The following is a 19728-nucleotide window of genomic DNA, read 5'->3' as shown; positions in this document are numbered from 1 at the left end:
CTTATACTTCCTGCTCACTTGGTGACTTTATTTAGCCACATTCAGTGAGTAAGTGATCCCTGAAGACCACAAGTATCCTTCGTCTGGTCCGGTTGTCGAAAGAAAAGTGTACTTGGTTCTTTGCACACCACCATGTTTGAGGGACATTGGCGTGATCACTGCTGATAGGTGGAGGGACAAATATAAAGGAACACCTATTTCTGGACAGGAGCAGTTGGGAACAAAGAGTGTGTTGTGGAGTGAAGTGTTTATTTGAGGGTCCAAACTTCCCTCCTTAGGTGGTTATTACTTCTTTACATTCGTGAACATCATAAAAAGCAATGATTTTAAAAGCCCAGACGCATATTATTACAGCAATTCATTTGTTGAGGTGAGAGGAAATGAGAAGGAAGTTGCTGCACCACGAAATCTCTGCCTGAGCACTGCTGAAAAAAAAAAAAAAGAATTCACGGTGGCTAGATAGTGCTATTTTCTACTGACTCTCTCTGGGGTCCAAAAGAGAATCCATTTCTTTCTTTGTTTCTCAGGTTCACTTGTGTAGGGAACCTGTCCCCGCCCCTTCAGCTTGTAGTTTGTCTGTGTCCTTGGATCTCAAGTGAGTCTCCAGTAACGGAGCACGTAGGTGGTCTTGAGTTTTCATCAGTTCTTCTAACCCTGTGTCTTTTGATTGGAGCACTCAAAGCCTGTACTTTTATTCTGATATTTGAGAGCTGTGCTCTTTCTGCACTTTGAAATTCTTTTTGTTCTCATTAATATACAATCACATGCAGAAAATTATGTTATTCTGTCTACCCTCTTCACCAAGTCACCCCAAATCCCATTTACAGCCGCTCTCCGTCAGCATGTACTAAGATGCTGTAGAATCACTACATGTCTTCTCTGTGTTGTACAGCCCTGCCCACGACACCCCACCCTACACATTATACATGCTAATCCTAATGCCCCCATTCTTTTTCCCCGCACTTATTACTCCCTTCCCACAAACCCTACCCAGTCCCTTTCTCTTTGGTAACTGTTAGTCCACTCTCGGGTTCTGTGAGTCTGCTGCTGTCTTTTCCTTCAGTTTTTCTTTGTTATCATACTCCACACATGAGTGAAATCATTTGGTACATGTATTTCTCCGCCTGGCCTATTTGACTGAGCATAATACCCTCTAGCTCCATCCACGTTATTGCAAATGATAGGATTTGTTTTCTTCTTATGGCTGCTTACTGCACTTTTTAAACTGGATTTCATTCTTCTTTTTTGTTGGTAGTTTTGCTATGTGCTTTCACCATTGCTCTCCTTGTTATGAGCAGTAGCTTTGTGTTAATCGATATGTACCTATATCTATCTATCTGTCTGTCTATCTATTTATCAATCACTCAATCAATCATCTTTTTGTCTGCCCATCTGTCCTTGTGTACAGAACAGTTAACCAATTACCCTATATCACTTTCCTACACTATGCTTCCAAAAGTCCTGCAAAGTATCTAGGCTGTAGATAGAGCACTGGGTTTACCGAGACACTTGCAGTTCGAGTCGGCCGCGTGTACCTAAAAAACCAGGAAATGGTTGTGCCAGGACTTGATCCCGTGTCTCTATCCTCTGTCCTCTTTCATCTCCTTCTAACTTGCTATCTGTATTTAGCCACATTCTTTGACTAAGTGCTCCCTGAAGACCACAAGTATCATTCCTCTGGGCCTGTTGTCACGAGAAAAGTAAACTTGCTGCTTTGCTCACCACCATGTTTGAAGGACCTCAGCGTGATCACCTCCGATAGGACGGAGGGTCAAATAAAAAGGAACACCAATTTCTAGACATGAGCAGTTGGGAGCTAAGAGTGTATTGTGGGGTGACGAGTTTATTTGAGTGTCCAAACATCCCTCTTTAGGTAGTTATTAGATCTTCACATTCGTGAACATCATAAAATCCACTGATTTCAAAGGCCCAGATGCTTATTATTACAGCAACTCAGTTGTTGAGGTGAGAGAAAATGAGAAGTATGTTGCTGCACCACTAAATCAATGGCTGGGAACGGCTGAAACCAAACAAAAAGAATTCACGGTTGCCAGATAGGGCTATTTTCTTCTGACAGTCTCAGGGGACTCAAACAGAATCCATTTGTTTGATTGTTTGTTTTTCAGTTTCACTCGTGCAGTGTACTTGTCCACACACCTTCGGCTTGTAGTTTGTCTGTGTCCTTGGATCTCAAGTGAGTCTCCTGTAAGTAAGCACGTAGGTGTCTTGAGATTTCATCCCTTCTTTTAACCCTGTGTCTTTTGTTTGCTGCACTCAGTGCCTGACCTTTTATTCTGATGATTTAGAGCTGTGCACTTATTGCACTTAAAGAATTTTTTTTATCATTAAGTTAAATCACTTGAAGAACATTATGTTTACTATGCACCCCCCTTCACCAAGTACCCCTGAAAAACCTCTTCAGTCGCTCTCGATCTGCGTAGTTGGATGCTGTAGACCCCTTCACCATGTCCCTCCCAACAGACCCCGTTACAGTCGCTCTCCATCAGTGAGTAGTAAGATGTTATATGATCTCTACTAGCCTTCCCTGCGTTGAACAGCACTCCTCATGCCCCCTCGACCCCAAGCATTATACATGCTAAAACTAATGCCCCCATTCTTTCTCCTCACACTTATCCCTCCCTTCAGACCCACCCTGCCCAGTCCTTTTCCCTTTGGTAACTTTTAGTCAACTCTCTCTCGGGTTCTGTGAGTCTGCTGCTGTTTTTTTCCTTCAGTTTTTCTTTGTTGTTATACTCCACACATGAGTGAAAACACTTGGTACTTGTCTTTCTACTCCTGGACTATTTGTCTGAACATACTACCGTCTAGCTCCATCCAGGTCATTGCAAATGGTAGTATTTGTTTTCTTCTTAAGGCTGCTTACTGCACTTTTTAAACTGGATTTCATTCTTCCTTCTTGTTTGTAGTTTAGCTATGTTATTCACCATTCAACTCCTGGTTATGAACAGTAGCTTTGTGTCAATCGATATGTATCTGTATCTATCTATCTAATGGTCTGTCTGTCTATGTATGTATGTATGTATGTATGTATGTATGTATTTATCTATGTATCTATCTATCTTCCTATCATCTATCTATGATGTCTATCATCTATTAATCTATGTACCTATCTATCTTTCATCTGTCATCTGTGTACCTATCTATCTATGAATCCATCATCTTTTTGTCTGCCCATCTATCCTTCTGTACAGAACAGTTAACAACATAGCCTATGCCTCTTTCCTACATTATGCTTCCAGAAATCTTGCAAGGTAGCTAAGCCATAAGGAGAGCACTGTGTTCACCGATACACTTTCAGGTAGAGTCAGCCGCGTGTGCTTACAAAACCAGTAAATGGAGGTGAAAGGACTTGAACCTGTATCTCTGTCCTCTGTCCTCTTATACTTCCTGCTCACTTGGTGACTTTATTTAGCCACATTCAGTGAGTAAGTGATCCCTGAAGACCACAAGTATCCTTCGTCTGGTCCGGTTGTCGAAAGAAAAGTGTACTTGGTTCTTTGCACACCACCATGTTTGAGGGACATTGGCGTGATCACTGCTGATAGGTGGAGGGACAAATATAAAGGAACACCTATTTCTGGACAGGAGCAGTTGGGAACAAAGAGTGTGTTGTGGAGTGAAGTGTTTATTTGAGGGTCCAAACTTCCCTCCTTAGGTGGTTATTACTTCTTTACATTCGTGAACATCATAAAAAGCAATGATTTTAAAAGCCCAGACGCATATTATTACAGCAATTCATTTGTTGAGGTGAGAGGAAATGAGAAGGAAGTTGCTGCACCACGAAATCTCTGCCTGAGCACTGCTGAAACCAAACAAAAAGAATTCACGGTGGCTAGATAGTGCTATTTTCTACTGACTCTCTCTGGGGTCCAAAAGAGAATCCATTTCTTTCTTTGTTTCTCAGGTTCACTTGTGTAGGGAACCTGTCCCCGCCCCTTCAGCTTGTAGTTTGTCTGTGTCCTTGGATCTCAAGTGAGTCTCCAGTAACGGAGCACGTAGGTGGTCTTGAGTTTTCATCAGTTCTTCTAACCCTGTGTCTTTTGATTGGAGCACTCAAAGCCTGTACTTTTATTCTGATATTTGAGAGCTGTGCTCTTTCTGCACTTTGAAATTCTTTTTGTTCTCATTAATATACAATCACATGCAGAAAATTATGTTATTCTGTCTACCCTCTTCACCAAGTCACCCCAAATCCCATTTACAGCCGCTCTCCGTCAGCATGTACTAAGATGCTGTAGAATCACTACATGTCTTCTCTGTGTTGTACAGCCCTGCCCACGACACCCCACCCTACACATTATACATGCTAATCCTAACGCCCCCATTCTTTTCCCCCGCACTTATTACTCCCTTCCCACAAACCCTACCCAGTCCCTTTCTCTTTGGTAACTGTTAGTCCACTCTCGGGTTCTGTGAGTCTGCTGCTGTCTTTTCCTTCAGTTTTTCTTTGTTATCATACTCCACACATGAGTGAAATCATTTGGTACATGTATTTCTCCGCCTGGCCTATTTGACTGAGCATAATACCCTCTAGCTCCATCCACGTTATTGCAAATGATAGGATTTGTTTTCTTCTTATGGCTGCTTACTGCACTTTTTAAACTGGATTTCATTCTTCTTTTTTGTTTGTAGTTTTGCTATGTGCTTTCACCATTGCTCTCCTTGTTATGAGCAGTAGCTTTGTGTTAATCGATATGTACCTATATCTATCTATCTGTCTGTCTATCTATTTATCAATCACTCAATCAATCATCTTTTTGTCTGCCCATCTGTCCTTGTGTACAGAACAGTTAACCAATTACCCTATATCACTTTCCTACACTATGCTTCCAAAAGTCCTGCAAAGTATCTAGGCTGTAGATAGAGCACTGGGTTTACCGAGACACTTGCAGTTCGAGTCGGCCGCGTGTACCTAAAAAACCAGGAAATGGTTGTGCCGGGACTTGATCCCGTGTCTCTATCCTCTGTCCTCTTTCATCTCCTTCTAACTTGCTATCTGTATTTAGCCACATTCTTTGACTAAGTGCTCCCTGAAGACCACAAGTATCATTCCTCTGGGCCTGTTGTCACGAGAAAAGTAAACTTGCTGCTTTGCTCACCACCATGTTTGAAGGACCTCAGCGTGATCACCTCCGATAGGACGGAGGGTCAAATAAAAAGGAACACCAATTTCTAGACATGAGCAGTTGGGAGCTAAGAGTGTATTGTGGGGTGACGAGTTTATTTGAGTGTCCAAACATCCCTCTTTAGGTAGTTATTAGATCTTCACATTCGTGAACATCATAAAATCCACTGATTTCAAAGGCCCAGATGCTTATTATTACAGCAACTCAGTTGTTGAGGTGAGAGAAAATGAGAAGTATGTTGCTGCACCACTAAATCAATGGCTGGGAACGGCTGAAACCAAACAAAAAGAATTCACGGTTGCCAGATAGGGCTATTTTCTTCTGACAGTCTCAGGGGACTCAAACAGAATCCATTTGTTTGATTGTTTGTTTTTCAGTTTCACTCGTGCAGTGTACTTGTCCACACACCTTCGGCTTGTAGTTTGTCTGTGTCCTTGGATCTCAAGTGAGTCTCCTGTAAGTAAGCACGTAGGTGTCTTGAGATTTCATCCCTTCTTTTAACCCTGTGTCTTTTGTTTGCTGCACTCAGTGCCTGACCTTTTATTCTGATGATTTAGAGCTGTGCACTTATTGCACTTAAAGAATTTTTTTTATCATTAAGCTAAAATCACTTGAAGAACATTATGTTTACTATGCACCCCCCTTCACCAAGTACCCCTGAAAAACCTCTTCAGTCGCACTCGATCTGCGTAGTTGGATGCTGTAGACCCCTTCACCGTGTCCCTCCCAACAGACCCCGTTACAGTCGCTCTCCATCAGTGAGTAGTAAGATGTTATATGATCTCTACTAGCCTTCCCTGCGTTGAACAGCACTCCTCATGCCCCCTCGACCCCAAGCATTATACATGCTAAAACTAATGCCCCCATTCTTTCTCCTCACACTTATCCCTCCCTTCAGACCCACCCTGCCCAGTCCTTTTCCCTTTGGTAACTTTTAGTCAACTCTCGGGTTCTGTGAGTCTGCTGCTGTTTTTTTCCTTCAGTTTTTCTTTGTTGTTATACTCCACACATGAGTGAAAACACTTGGTACTTGTCTTTCTACTCCTGGACTATTTGTCTGAACATACTACCGTCTAGCTCCATCCAGGTCATTGCAAATGGTAGTATTTGTTTTCTTCTTAAGGCTGCTTACTGCACTTTTTAAACTGGATTTCATTCTTCCTTTTTGTTTGTAGTTTAGCTATGTTATTCACCATTCAACTCCTGGTTATGAACAGTAGCTTTGTGTCAATCGATATGTATCTGTATCTATCTATCTAATGGTCTGTCTGTCTATGTATGTATGTATGTATGTATGTATGTATGTATTTATCTATGTATCTATCTATCTTCCTATCATCTATCTATGATGTCTATCATCTATTAATCTATGTACCTATCTATCTATCTTTCATCTGTCATCTGTGTACCTATCTATCTATGAATCCATCATCTTTTTGTCTGCCCATCTATCCTTCTGTACAGAACAGTTAACAACATAGCCTATGTCTCTTTCCTACATTATGCTTCCAGAAATCTTGCAAGGTAGCTAAGCCATAAGGAGAGCACTGTGTTCACCGATACACTTTCAGGTAGAGTCAGCTGCGTGTGCTTAAAAAACCAGTAAATGGAGGTGAAAGGACTTGAACCTGTATCTCTGTCCTCTGTCCTCTTATACTTCCTGCTCACTTGGTGACTTTATTTAGCCACATTCAGTGAGTAAGTGATCCCTGAAGACCACAAGTATCCTTCGTCTGGTCCGGTTGTCGAAAGAAAAGTGTACTTGGTTCTTTGCACACCACCATGTTTGAGGGACATTGGCGTGATCACTGCTGATAGGTGGAGGGACAAATATAAAGGAACACCTATTTCTGGACAGGAGCAGTTGGGAACAAAGAGTGTGTTGTGGAGTGAAGTGTTTATTTGAGGGTCCAAACTTCCCTCCTTAGGTGGTTATTACTTCTTTACATTCGTGAACATCATAAAAAGCAATGATTTTAAAAGCCCAGACGCATATTATTACAGCAATTCATTTGTTGAGGTGAGAGGAAATGAGAAGGAAGTTGCTGCACCACGAAATCTATGCCTGAGCACTGCTGAAACCAAACAAAAAGAATTCACGGTGGCTAGATAGTGCTATTTTCTACTGACTCTCTCTGGGGTCCAAAAGAGAATCCATTTCTTTCTTTGTTTCTCAGGTTCACTTGTGTAGGGAACCTGTCCCCGCCCCTTCAGCTTGTAGTTTGTCTGTGTCCTTGGATCTCAAGTGAGTCTCCAGTAACGGAGCACGTAGGTGGTCTTGAGTTTTCATCAGTTCTTCTAACCCTGTGTCTTTTGATTGGAGCACTCAAAGCCTGTACTTTTATTCTGATATTTGAGAGCTGTGCTCTTTCTGCACTTTGAAATTCTTTTTGTTCTCATTAATATACAATCACATGCAGAAAATTATGTTATTCTGTCTACCCTCTTCACCAAGTCACCCCAAATCCCATTTACAGCCGCTCTCCGTCAGCATGTACTAAGATGCTGTAGAATCACTACATGTCTTCTCTGTGTTGTACAGCCCTGCCCACGACACCCCACCCTACACATTATACATGCTAATCCTAATGCCCCCATTCTTTTTCCCCGCACTTATTACTCCCTTCCCACAAACCCTACCCAGTCCCTTTCTCTTTGGTAACTGTTAGTCCACTCTCGGGTTCTGTGAGTCTGCTGCTGTCTTTTCCTTCAGTTTTTCTTTGTTATCATACTCCACACATGAGTGAAATCATTTGGTACATGTATTTCTCCGCCTGGCCTATTTGACTGAGCATAATACCCTCTAGCTCCATCCACGTTATTGCAAATGATAGGATTTGTTTTCTTCTTATGGCTGCTTACTGCACTTTTTAAACTGGATTTCATTCTTCTTTTTTGTTTGTAGTTTTGCTATGTGCTTTCACCATTGCTCTCCTTGTTATGAGCAGTAGCTTTGTGTTAATCGATATGTACCTATATCTATCTATCTGTCTGTCTATCTATTTATCAATCACTCAATCAATCATCTTTTTGTCAGCCCATCTGTCCTTGTGTACAGAACAGTTAACCAATTACCCTATATCACTTTCCTACACTATGCTTCCAAAAGTCCTGCAAAGTATCTAGGCTGTAGATAGAGCACTGGGTTTACCGAGACACTTGCAGTTCGAGTCGGCCGCGTGTACCTAAAAAACCAGGAAATGGTTGTGCCGGGACTTGATCCCGTGTCTCTATCCTCTGTCCTCTTTCATCTCCTTCTAACTTGCTATCTGTATTTAGCCACATTCTTTGACTAAGTGCTCCCTGAAGACCACAAGTATCATTCCTCTGGGCCTGTTGTCACGAGAAAAGTAAACTTGCTGCTTTGCTCACCACCATGTTTGAAGGACCTCAGCGTGATCACCTCCAATAGGACGGAGGGTCAAATAAAAAGGAACACCAATTTCTAGACATGAGCAGTTGGGAGCTAAGAGTGTATTGTGGGGTGACGAGTTTATTTGAGTGTCCAAACATCCCTCTTTAGGTAGTTATTAGATCTTCACATTCGTGAACATCATAAAATCCACTGATTTCAAAGGCCCAGATGCTTATTATTACAGCAACTCAGTTGTTGAGGTGAGAGAAAATGAGAAGTATGTTGCTGCACCACTAAATCAATGGCTGGGAACGGCTGAAACCAAACAAAAAGAATTCACGGTTGCCAGATAGGGCTATTTTCTTCTGACAGTCTCAGGGGACTCAAACAGAATCCATTTGTTTGATTGTTTGTTTTTCAGTTTCACTCGTGCAGTGTACTTGTCCACACACCTTCGGCTTGTAGTTTGTCTGTGTCCTTGGATCTCAAGTGAGTCTCCTGTAAGTAAGCACGTAGGTGTCTTGAGATTTCATCCCTTCTTTTAACCCTGTGTCTTTTGTTTGCTGCACTCAGTGCCTGACCTTTTATTCTGATGATTTAGAGCTGTGCACTTATTGCACTTAAAGAATTTTTTTTATCATTAAGCTAAAATCACTTGAAGAACATTATGTTTACTATGCACCCCCCTTCACCAAGTACCCCTGAAAAACCTCTTCAGTCGCTCTCGATCTGCGTAGTTGGATGCTGTAGACCCCTTCACCATGTCCCTCCCAACAGACCCCGTTACAGTCGCTCTCCATCAGTGAGTAGTAAGATGTTATATGATCTCTACTAGCCTTCCCTGCGTTGAACAGCACTCCTCATGCCCCCTCGACCCCAAGCATTATACATGCTAAAACTAATGCCCCCATTCTTTCTCCTCACACTTATCCCTCCCTTCAGACCCACCCTGCCCAGTCCTTTTCCCTTTGGTAACTTTTAGTCAACTCTCGGGTTCTGTGAGTCTGCTGCTGTTTTTTTCCTTCAGTTTTTCTTTGTTGTTATACTCCACACATGAGTGAAAACACTTGGTACTTGTCTTTCTACTCCTGGACTATTTGTCTGAACATACTACCGTCTAGCTCCATCCAGGTCATTGCAAATGGTAGTATTTGTTTTCTTCTTAAGGCTGCTTACTGCACTTTTTAAACTGGATTTCATTCTTCCTTCTTGTTTGTAGTTTAGCTATGTTATTCACCATTCAACTCCTGGTTATGAACAGTAGCTTTGTGTCAATCGATATGTATCTGTATCTATCTATCTAATGGTCTGTCTGTCTATGTATGTATGTATGTATGTATGTATGTATGTATTTATCTATGTATCTATCTATCTTCCTATCATCTATCTATGATGTCTATCATCTATTAATCTATGTACCTATCTATCTATCTTTCATCTGTCATCTGTGTACCTATCTATCTATGAATCCATCATCTTTTTGTCTGCCCATCTATCCTTCTGTACAGAACAGTTAACAACATAGCCTATGTCTCTTTCCTACATTATGCTTCCAGAAATCTTGCAAGGTAGCTAAGCCATAAGGAGAGCACTGTGTTCACCGATACACTTTCAGGTAGAGTCAGCTGCGTGTGCTTAAAAAACCAGTAAATGGAGGTGAAAGGACTTGAACCTGTATCTCTGTCCTCTGTCCTCTTATACTTCCTGCTCACTTGGTGACTTTATTTAGCCACATTCAGTGAGTAAGTGATCCCTGAAGACCACAAGTATCCTTCGTCTGGTCCGGTTGTCGAAAGAAAAGTGTACTTGGTTCTTTGCACACCACCATGTTTGAGGGACATTGGCGTGATCACTGCTGATAGGTGGAGGGACAAATATAAAGGAACACCTATTTCTGGACAGGAGCAGTTGGGAACAAAGAGTGTGTTGTGGAGTGAAGTGTTTATTTGAGGGTCCAAACTTCCCTCCTTAGGTGGTTATTACTTCTTTACATTCGTGAACATCATAAAAAGCAATGATTTTAAAAGCCCAGACGCATATTATTACAGCAATTCATTTGTTGAGGTGAGAGGAAATGAGAAGGAAGTTGCTGCACCACGAAATCTATGCCTGAGCACTGCTGAAACCAAACAAAAAGAATTCACGGTGGCTAGATAGTGCTATTTTCTACTGACTCTCTCTGGGGTCCAAAAGAGAATCCATTTCTTTCTTTGTTTCTCAGGTTCACTTGTGTAGGGAACCTGTCCCCGCCCCTTCAGCTTGTAGTTTGTCTGTGTCCTTGGATCTCAAGTGAGTCTCCAGTAACGGAGCACGTAGGTGGTCTTGAGTTTTCATCAGTTCTTCTAACCCTGTGTCTTTTGATTGGAGCACTCAAAGCCTGTACTTTTATTCTGATATTTGAGAGCTGTGCTCTTTCTGCACTTTGAAATTCTTTTTGTTCTCATTAATATACAATCACATGCAGAAAATTATGTTATTCTGTCTACCCTCTTCACCAAGTCACCCCAAATCCCATTTACAGCCGCTCTCCGTCAGCATGTACTAAGATGCTGTAGAATCACTACATGTCTTCTCTGTGTTGTACAGCCCTGCCCACGACACCCCACCCTACACATTATACATGCTAATCCTAATGCCCCCATTCTTTTTCCCCGCACTTATTACTCCCTTCCCACAAACCCTACCCAGTCCCTTTCTCTTTGGTAACTGTTAGTCCACTCTCGGGTTCTGTGAGTCTGCTGCTGTCTTTTCCTTCAGTTTTTCTTTGTTATCATACTCCACACATGAGTGAAATCATTTGGTACATGTATTTCTCCGCCTGGCCTATTTGACTGAGCATAATACCCTCTAGCTCCATCCACGTTATTGCAAATGATAGGATTTGTTTTCTTCTTATGGCTGCTTACTGCACTTTTTAAACTGGATTTCATTCTTCTTTTTTGTTTGTAGTTTTGCTATGTGCTTTCACCATTGCTCTCCTTGTTATGAGCAGTAGCTTTGTGTTAATCGATATGTACCTATATCTATCTATCTGTCTGTCTATCTATTTATCAATCACTCAATCAATCATCTTTTTGTCAGCCCATCTGTCCTTGTGTACAGAACAGTTAACCAATTACCCTATATCACTTTCCTACACTATGCTTCCAAAAGTCCTGCAAAGTATCTAGGCTGTAGATAGAGCACTGGGTTTACCGAGACACTTGCAGTTCGAGTCGGCCGCGTGTACCTAAAAAACCAGGAAATGGTTGTGCCGGGACTTGATCCCGTGTCTCTATCCTCTGTCCTCTTTCATCTCCTTCTAACTTGCTATCTGTATTTAGCCACATTCTTTGACTAAGTGCTCCCTGAAGACCACAAGTATCATTCCTCTGGGCCTGTTGTCACGAGAAAAGTAAACTTGCTGCTTTGCTCACCACCATGTTTGAAGGACCTCAGCGTGATCACCTCCAATAGGACGGAGGGTCAAATAAAAAGGAACACCAATTTCTAGACATGAGCAGTTGGGAGCTAAGAGTGTATTGTGGGGTGACGAGTTTATTTGAGTGTCCAAACATCCCTCTTTAGGTAGTTATTAGATCTTCACATTCGTGAACATCATAAAATCCACTGATTTCAAAGGCCCAGATGCTTATTATTACAGCAACTCAGTTGTTGAGGTGAGAGAAAATGAGAAGTATGTTGCTGCACCACTAAATCAATGGCTGGGAACGGCTGAAACCAAACAAAAAGAATTCACGGTTGCCAGATAGGGCTATTTTCTTCTGACAGTCTCAGGGGACTCAAACAGAATCCATTTGTTTGATTGTTTGTTTTTCAGTTTCACTCGTGCAGTGTACTTGTCCACACACCTTCGGCTTGTAGTTTGTCTGTGTCCTTGGATCTCAAGTGAGTCTCCTGTAAGTAAGCACGTAGGTGTCTTGAGATTTCATCCCTTCTTTTAACCCTGTGTCTTTTGTTTGCTGCACTCAGTGCCTGACCTTTTATTCTGATGATTTAGAGCTGTGCACTTATTGCACTTAAAGAATTTTTTTTATCATTAAGCTAAAATCACTTGAAGAACATTATGTTTACTATGCACCCCCCTTCACCAAGTACCCCTGAAAAACCTCTTCAGTCGCTCTCGATCTGCGTAGTTGGATGCTGTAGACCCCTTCACCATGTCCCTCCCAACAGACCCCGTTACAGTCGCTCTCCATCAGTGAGTAGTAAGATGTTATATGATCTCTACTAGCCTTCCCTGCGTTGAACAGCACTCCTCATGCCCCCTCGACCCCAAGCATTATACATGCTAAAACTAATGCCCCCATTCTTTCTCCTCACACTTATCCCTCCCTTCAGACCCACCCTGCCCAGTCCTTTTCCCTTTGGTAACTTTTAGTCAACTCTCGGGTTCTGTGAGTCTGCTGCTGTTTTTTTCCTTCAGTTTTTCTTTGTTGTTATACTCCACACATGAGTGAAAACACTTGGTACTTGTCTTTCTACTCCTGGACTATTTGTCTGAACATACTACCGTCTAGCTCCATCCAGGTCATTGCAAATGGTAGTATTTGTTTTCTTCTTAAGGCTGCTTACTGCACTTTTTAAACTGGATTTCATTCTTCCTTCTTGTTTGTAGTTTAGCTATGTTATTCACCATTCAACTCCTGGTTATGAACAGTAGCTTTGTGTCAATCGATATGTATCTGTATCTATCTATCTAATGGTCTGTCTGTCTATGTATGTATGTATGTATGTATGTATGTATTTATCTATGTATCTATCTATCTTCCTATCATCTATCTATGATGTCTATCATCTATTAATCTATGTACCTATCTATCTATCTTTCATCTGTCATCTGTGTACCTATCTATCTATGAATCCATCATCTTTTTGTCTGCCCATCTATCCTTCTGTACAGAACAGTTAACAACATAGCCTATGTCTCTTTCCTACATTATGCTTCCAGAAATCTTGCAAGGTAGCTAAGCCATAAGGAGAGCACTGTGTTCACCGATACACTTTCAGGTAGAGTCAGCCGCGTGTGCTTACAAAACCAGTAAATGGAGGTGAAAAGACTTGAACCTGTATCTCTGTCCTCTGTCCTCTTATACTTCCTGCTCACTTGGTGACTTTATTTAGCCACATTCAGTGAGTAAGTGATCCCTGAAGACCACAAGTATCCTTCGTCTGGTCCGGTTGTCGAAAGAAAAGTGTACTTGGTTCTTTGCACACCACCATGTTTGAGGGACATTGGCGTGATCACTGCTGATAGGTGGAGGGACAAATATAAAGGAACACCTATTTCTGGACAGGAGCAGTTGGGAACAAAGAGTGTGTTGTGGAGTGAAGTGTTTATTTGAGGGTCCAAACTTCCCTCCTTAGGTGGTTATTACTTCTTTACATTCGTGAACATCATAAAAAGCAATGATTTTAAAAGCCCAGACGCATATTATTACAGCAATTCATTTGTTGAGGTGAGAGGAAATGAGAAGGAAGTTGCTGCACCACGAAATCTATGCCTGAGCACTGCTGAAACCAAACAAAAAGAATTCACGGTGGCTAGATAGTGCTATTTTCTACTGACTCTCTCTGGGGTCCAAAAGAGAATCCATTTCTTTCTTTGTTTCTCAGGTTCACTTGTGTAGGGAACCTGTCCCCGCCCCTTCAGCTTGTAGTTTGTCTGTGTCCTTGGATCTCAAGTGAGTCTCCAGTAACGGAGCACGTAGGTGGTCTTGAGTTTTCATCAGTTCTTCTAACCCTGTGTCTTTTGATTGGAGCACTCAAAGCCTGTACTTTTATTCTGATATTTGAGAGCTGTGCTCTTTCTGCACTTTGAAATTCTTTTTGTTCTCATTAATATACAATCACATGCAGAAAATTATGTTATTCTGTCTACCCTCTTCACCAAGTCACCCCAAATCCCATTTACAGCCGCTCTCCGTCAGCATGTACTAAGATGCTGTAGAATCACTACATGTCTTCTCTGTGTTGTACAGCCCTGCCCACGACACCCCACCCTACACATTATACATGCTAATCCTAATGCCCCCATTCTTTTTCCCCGCACTTATTACTCCCTTCCCACAAACCCTACCCAGTCCCTTTCTCTTTGGTAACTGTTAGTCCACTCTCGGGTTCTGTGAGTCTGCTGCTGTCTTTTCCTTCAGTTTTTCTTTGTTATCATACTCCACACATGAGTGAAATCATTTGGTACATGTATTTCTCCGCCTGGCCTATTTGACTGAGCATAATACCCTCTAGCTCCATCCACGTTATTGCAAATGATAGGATTTGTTTTCTTCTTATGGCTGCTTACTGCACTTTTTAAACTGGATTTCATTCTTCTTTTTTGTTTGTAGTTTTGCTATGTGCTTTCACCATTGCTCTCCTTGTTATGAGCAGTAGCTTTGTGTTAATCGATATGTACCTATATCTATCTATCTGTCTGTCTATCTATTTATCAATCACTCAATCAATCATCTTTTTGTCAGCCCATCTGTCCTTGTGTACAGAACAGTTAACCAATTACCCTATATCACTTTCCTACACTATGCTTCCAAAAGTCCTGCAAAGTATCTAGGCTGTAGATAGAGCACTGGGTTTACCGAGACACTTGCAGTTCGAGTCGGCCGCGTGTACCTAAAAAACCAGGAAATGGTTGTGCCGGGACTTGATCCCGTGTCTCTATCCTCTGTCCTCTTTCATCTCCTTCTAACTTGCTATCTGTATTTAGCCACATTCTTTGACTAAGTGCTCCCTGAAGACCACAAGTATCATTCCTCTGGGCCTGTTGTCACGAGAAAAGTAAACTTGCTGCTTTGCTCACCACCATGTTTGAAGGACCTCAGCGTGATCACCTCCGATAGGACGGAGGGTCAAATAAAAAGGAACACCAATTTCTAGACATGAGCAGTTGGGAGCTAAGAGTGTATTGTGGGGTGACGAGTTTATTTGAGTGTCCAAACATCCCTCTTTAGGTAGTTATTAGATCTTCACATTCGTGAACATCATAAAATCCACTGATTTCAAAGGCCCAGATGCTTATTATTACAGCAACTCAGTTGTTGAGGTGAGAGAAAATGAGAAGTATGTTGCTGCACCACTAAATCAATGGCTGGGAACGGCTGAAACCAAACAAAAAGAATTCACGGTTGCCAGATAGGGCTATTTTCTTCTGACAGTCTCAGGGGACTCAAACAGAATCCATTTGTTTGATTGTTTGTTTTTCAGTTTCACTCGTGCAGTGTACTTGTCCACACACCTTCGGCTTGTAGTTTGTCTGTGTCCTTGGATCTCAAGTGAGTCTCCTGTAAGTAAGCACGTAGGTGTCTTGAGATTTCATCCCTTCTTTTAACCCTGTGTCTTTTGTTTGCTGCACTCAGTGCCTGACCTTTTATTCTGATGATTTAGAGCTGTGCACTTATTGCACTTAAAGAATTTTTTTTATCATTAAGCTAAAATCACTTGAAGAACATTATGTTTACTATGCACCCCCCTTCACCAAGTACCCCTGAAAAACCTCTTCAGTCGCTCTCGATCTGCGTAGTTGGATGCTGTAGACCCCTTCACCATGTCCCTCCCAACAGACCCCGTTACAGTCGCTCTCCATCAGTGAGTAGTAAGATGTTATATGATCTCTACTAGCCTTCCCTGCGTTGAACAGCACTCCTCATGCCCCCTCGACCCCAAGCATTATACATGCTAAAACTAATGCCCCCATTCTTTCTCCTCACACTTATCCCTCCCTTCAGACCCACCCTGCCCAGTCCTTTTCCCTTTGGTAACTTTTAGTCAACTCTCTCTCGGGTTCTGTGAGTCTGCTGCTGTTCTTTTCCTTCAGTTTTTCTTTGTTGTTATACTCCACACATGAGTGAAAACACTTGGTACTTGTCTTTCTACTCCTGGACTATTTGTCTGAACATACTACCGTCTAGCTCCATCCAGGTCATTGCAAATGGTAGTATTTGTTTTCTTCTTAAGGCTGCTTACTGCACTTTTTAAACTGGATTTCATTCTTCCTTCTTGTTTGTAGTTTAGCTATGTTATTCACCATTCAACTCCTGGTTATGAACAGTAGCTTTGTGTCAATCGATATGTATCTGTATCTATCTATCTAATGGTCTGTCTGTCTATGTATGTATGTATGTATGTATTTATCTATGTATCTATCTATCTTCCTATCATCTATCTATGATGTCTATCATCTATTAATCTATGTACCTATCTATCTATCTTTCATCTGTCATCTGTGTACCTATCTATCTATGAATCCATCATCTTTTTGTCTGCCCATCTATCCTTCTGTACAGAACAGTTAACAACATAGCCTATGTCTCTTTCCTACATTATGCTTCCAGAAATCTTGCAAGGTAGCTAAGCCATAAGGAGAGCACTGTGTTCACCGATACACTTTCAGGTAGAGTCAGCCGCGTGTGCTTACAAAACCAGTAAATGGAGGTGAAAAGACTTGAACCTGTATCTCTGTCCTCTGTCCTCTTATACTTCCTGCTCACTTGGTGACTTTATTTAGCCACATTCAGTGAGTAAGTGATCCCTGAAGACCACAAGTATCCTTCGTCTGGTCCGGTTGTCGAAAGAAAAGTGTACTTGGTTCTTTGCACACCACCATGTTTGAGGGACATTGGCGTGATCACTGCTGATAGGTGGAGGGACAAATATAAAGGAACACCTATTTCTGGACAGGAGCAGTTGGGAACAAAGAGTGTGTTGTGGAGTGAAGTGTTTATTTGAGGGTCCAAACTTCCCTCCTTAGGTGGTTATTACTTCTTTACATTCGTGAACATCATAAAAAGCAATGATTTTAAAAGCCCAGACGCATATTATTACAGCAATTCATTTGTTGAGGTGAGAGGAAATGAGAAGGAAGTTGCTGCACCACGAAATCTATGCCTGAGCACTGCTGAAACCAAACAAAAAGAATTCACGGTGGCTAGATAGTGCTATTTTCTACTGACTCTCTCTGGGGTCCAAAAGAGAATCCATTTCTTTCTTTGTTTCTCAGGTTCACTTGTGTAGGGAACCTGTCCCCGCCCCTTCAGCTTGTAGTTTGTCTGTGTCCTTGGATCTCAAGTGAGTCTCCAGTAACGGAGCACGTAGGTGGTCTTGAGTTTTCATCAGTTCTTCTAACCCTGTGTCTTTTGATTGGAGCACTCAAAGCCTGTACTTTTATTCTGATATTTGAGAGCTGTGCTCTTTCTGCACTTTGAAATTCTTTTTGTTCTCATTAATATACAATCACATGCAGAAAATTATGTTATTCTGTCTACCCTCTTCACCAAGTCACCCCAAATCCCATTTACAGCCGCTCTCCGTCAGCATGTACTAAGATGCTGTAGAATCACTACATGTCTTCTCTGTGTTGTACAGCCCTGCCCACGACACCCCACCCTACACATTATACATGCTAATCCTAATGCCCCCATTCTTTTTCCCCGCACTTATTACTCCCTTCCCACAAACCCTACCCAGTCCCTTTCTCTTTGGTAACTGTTAGTCCACTCTCGGGTTCTGTGAGTCTGCTGCTGTCTTTTCCTTCAGTTTTTCTTTGTTATCATACTCCACACATGAGTGAAATCATTTGGTACATGTATTTCTCCGCCTGGCCTATTTGACTGAGCATAATACCCTCTAGCTCCATCCACGTTATTGCAAATGATAGGATTTGTTTTCTTCTTATGGCTGCTTACTGCACTTTTTAAACTGGATTTCATTCTTCTTTTTTGTTTGTAGTTTTGCTATGTGCTTTCACCATTGCTCTCCTTGTTATGAGCAGTAGCTTTGTGTTAATCGATATGTACCTATATCTATCTATCTGTCTGTCTATCTATTTATCAATCACTCAATCAATCATCTTTTTGTCTGCCCATCTGTCCTTGTGTACAGAACAGTTAACCAATTACCCTATATCACTTTCCTACACTATGCTTCCAAAAGTCCTGCAAAGTATCTAGGCTGTAGATAGAGCACTGGGTTTACCGAGACACTTGCAGTTCGAGTCGGCCGCGTGTACCTAAAAAACCAGGAAATGGTTGTGCCGGGACTTGATCCCGTGTCTCTATCCTCTGTCCTCTTTCATCTCCTTCTAACTTGCTATCTGTATTTAGCCACATTCTTTGACTAAGTGCTCCCTGAAGACCACAAGTATCATTCCTCTGGGCCTGTTGTCACGAGAAAAGTAAACTTGCTGCTTTGCTCACCACCATGTTTGAAGGACCTCAGCGTGATCACCTCCGATAGGACGGAGGGTCAAATAAAAAGGAACACCAATTTCTAGACATGAGCAATTGGGAGAGCTAAGAGTGTATTGTGGGGTGACGAGTTTATTTGAGTGTCCAAACATCCCTCTTTAGGTAGTTATTAGATGTTCACATTCGTGAACATCATAAAATCCACTGATTTCAAAGGCCCAGATGCTTATTATTACAGCAACTCAGTTGTTGAGGTGAGAGAAAATGAGAAGTATGTTGCTGCACCACTAAATCAATGGCTGGGAACGGCTGAAACCAAACAAAAAGAATTCACGGTTGCCAGATAGGGCTATTTTCTTCTGACAGTCTCAGGGGACTCAAACAGAATCCATTTGTTTGATTGTTTGTTTTTCAGTTTCACTCGTGCAGTGTACTTGTCCACACACCTTCGGCTTGTAGTTTGTCTGTGTCCTTGGATCTCAAGTGAGTCTCCTGTAAGTAAGCACGTAGGTGTCTTGAGATTTCATCCGTTCTTTTAACCCTGTGTCTTTTGTTTGCTGCACTCAGTGCCTGACCTTTTATTCTGATGATTTAGAGCTGTGCACTTATTGCACTTAAAGAATTTTTTTTATCATTAAGCTAAAATCACTTGAAGAACATTATGTTTACTATGCACCCCCCTTCACCAAGTACCCCTGAAAAACCTCTTCAGTCGCTCTCGATCTGCGTAGTTGGATGCTGTAGACCCCTTCACCATGTCCCTCCCAACAGACCCCGTTACAGTCGCTCTCCATCAGTGAGTAGTAAGATGTTATATGATCTCTACTAGCCTTCCCTGCGTTGAACAGCACTCCTCATGCCCCCTCGACCCCAAGCATTATACATGCTAAAACTAATGCCCCCATTCTTTCTCCTCACACTTATCCCTCCCTTCAGACCCACCCTGCCCAGTCCTTTTCCCTTTGGTAACTTTTAGTCAACTCTCTCTCGGGTTCTGTGAGTCTGCTGCTGTTCTTTTCCTTCAGTTTTTCTT

Source organism: Manis pentadactyla, chromosome 13 (assembly GCF_030020395.1).
Source record: "Manis pentadactyla isolate mManPen7 chromosome 13, mManPen7.hap1, whole genome shotgun sequence".
NCBI lineage: Eukaryota > Metazoa > Chordata > Mammalia > Pholidota > Manidae > Manis > Manis pentadactyla.
The sequence above is the reverse complement of the archived record's forward strand: the minus strand, read 5'-3'. Positions refer to the sequence as shown.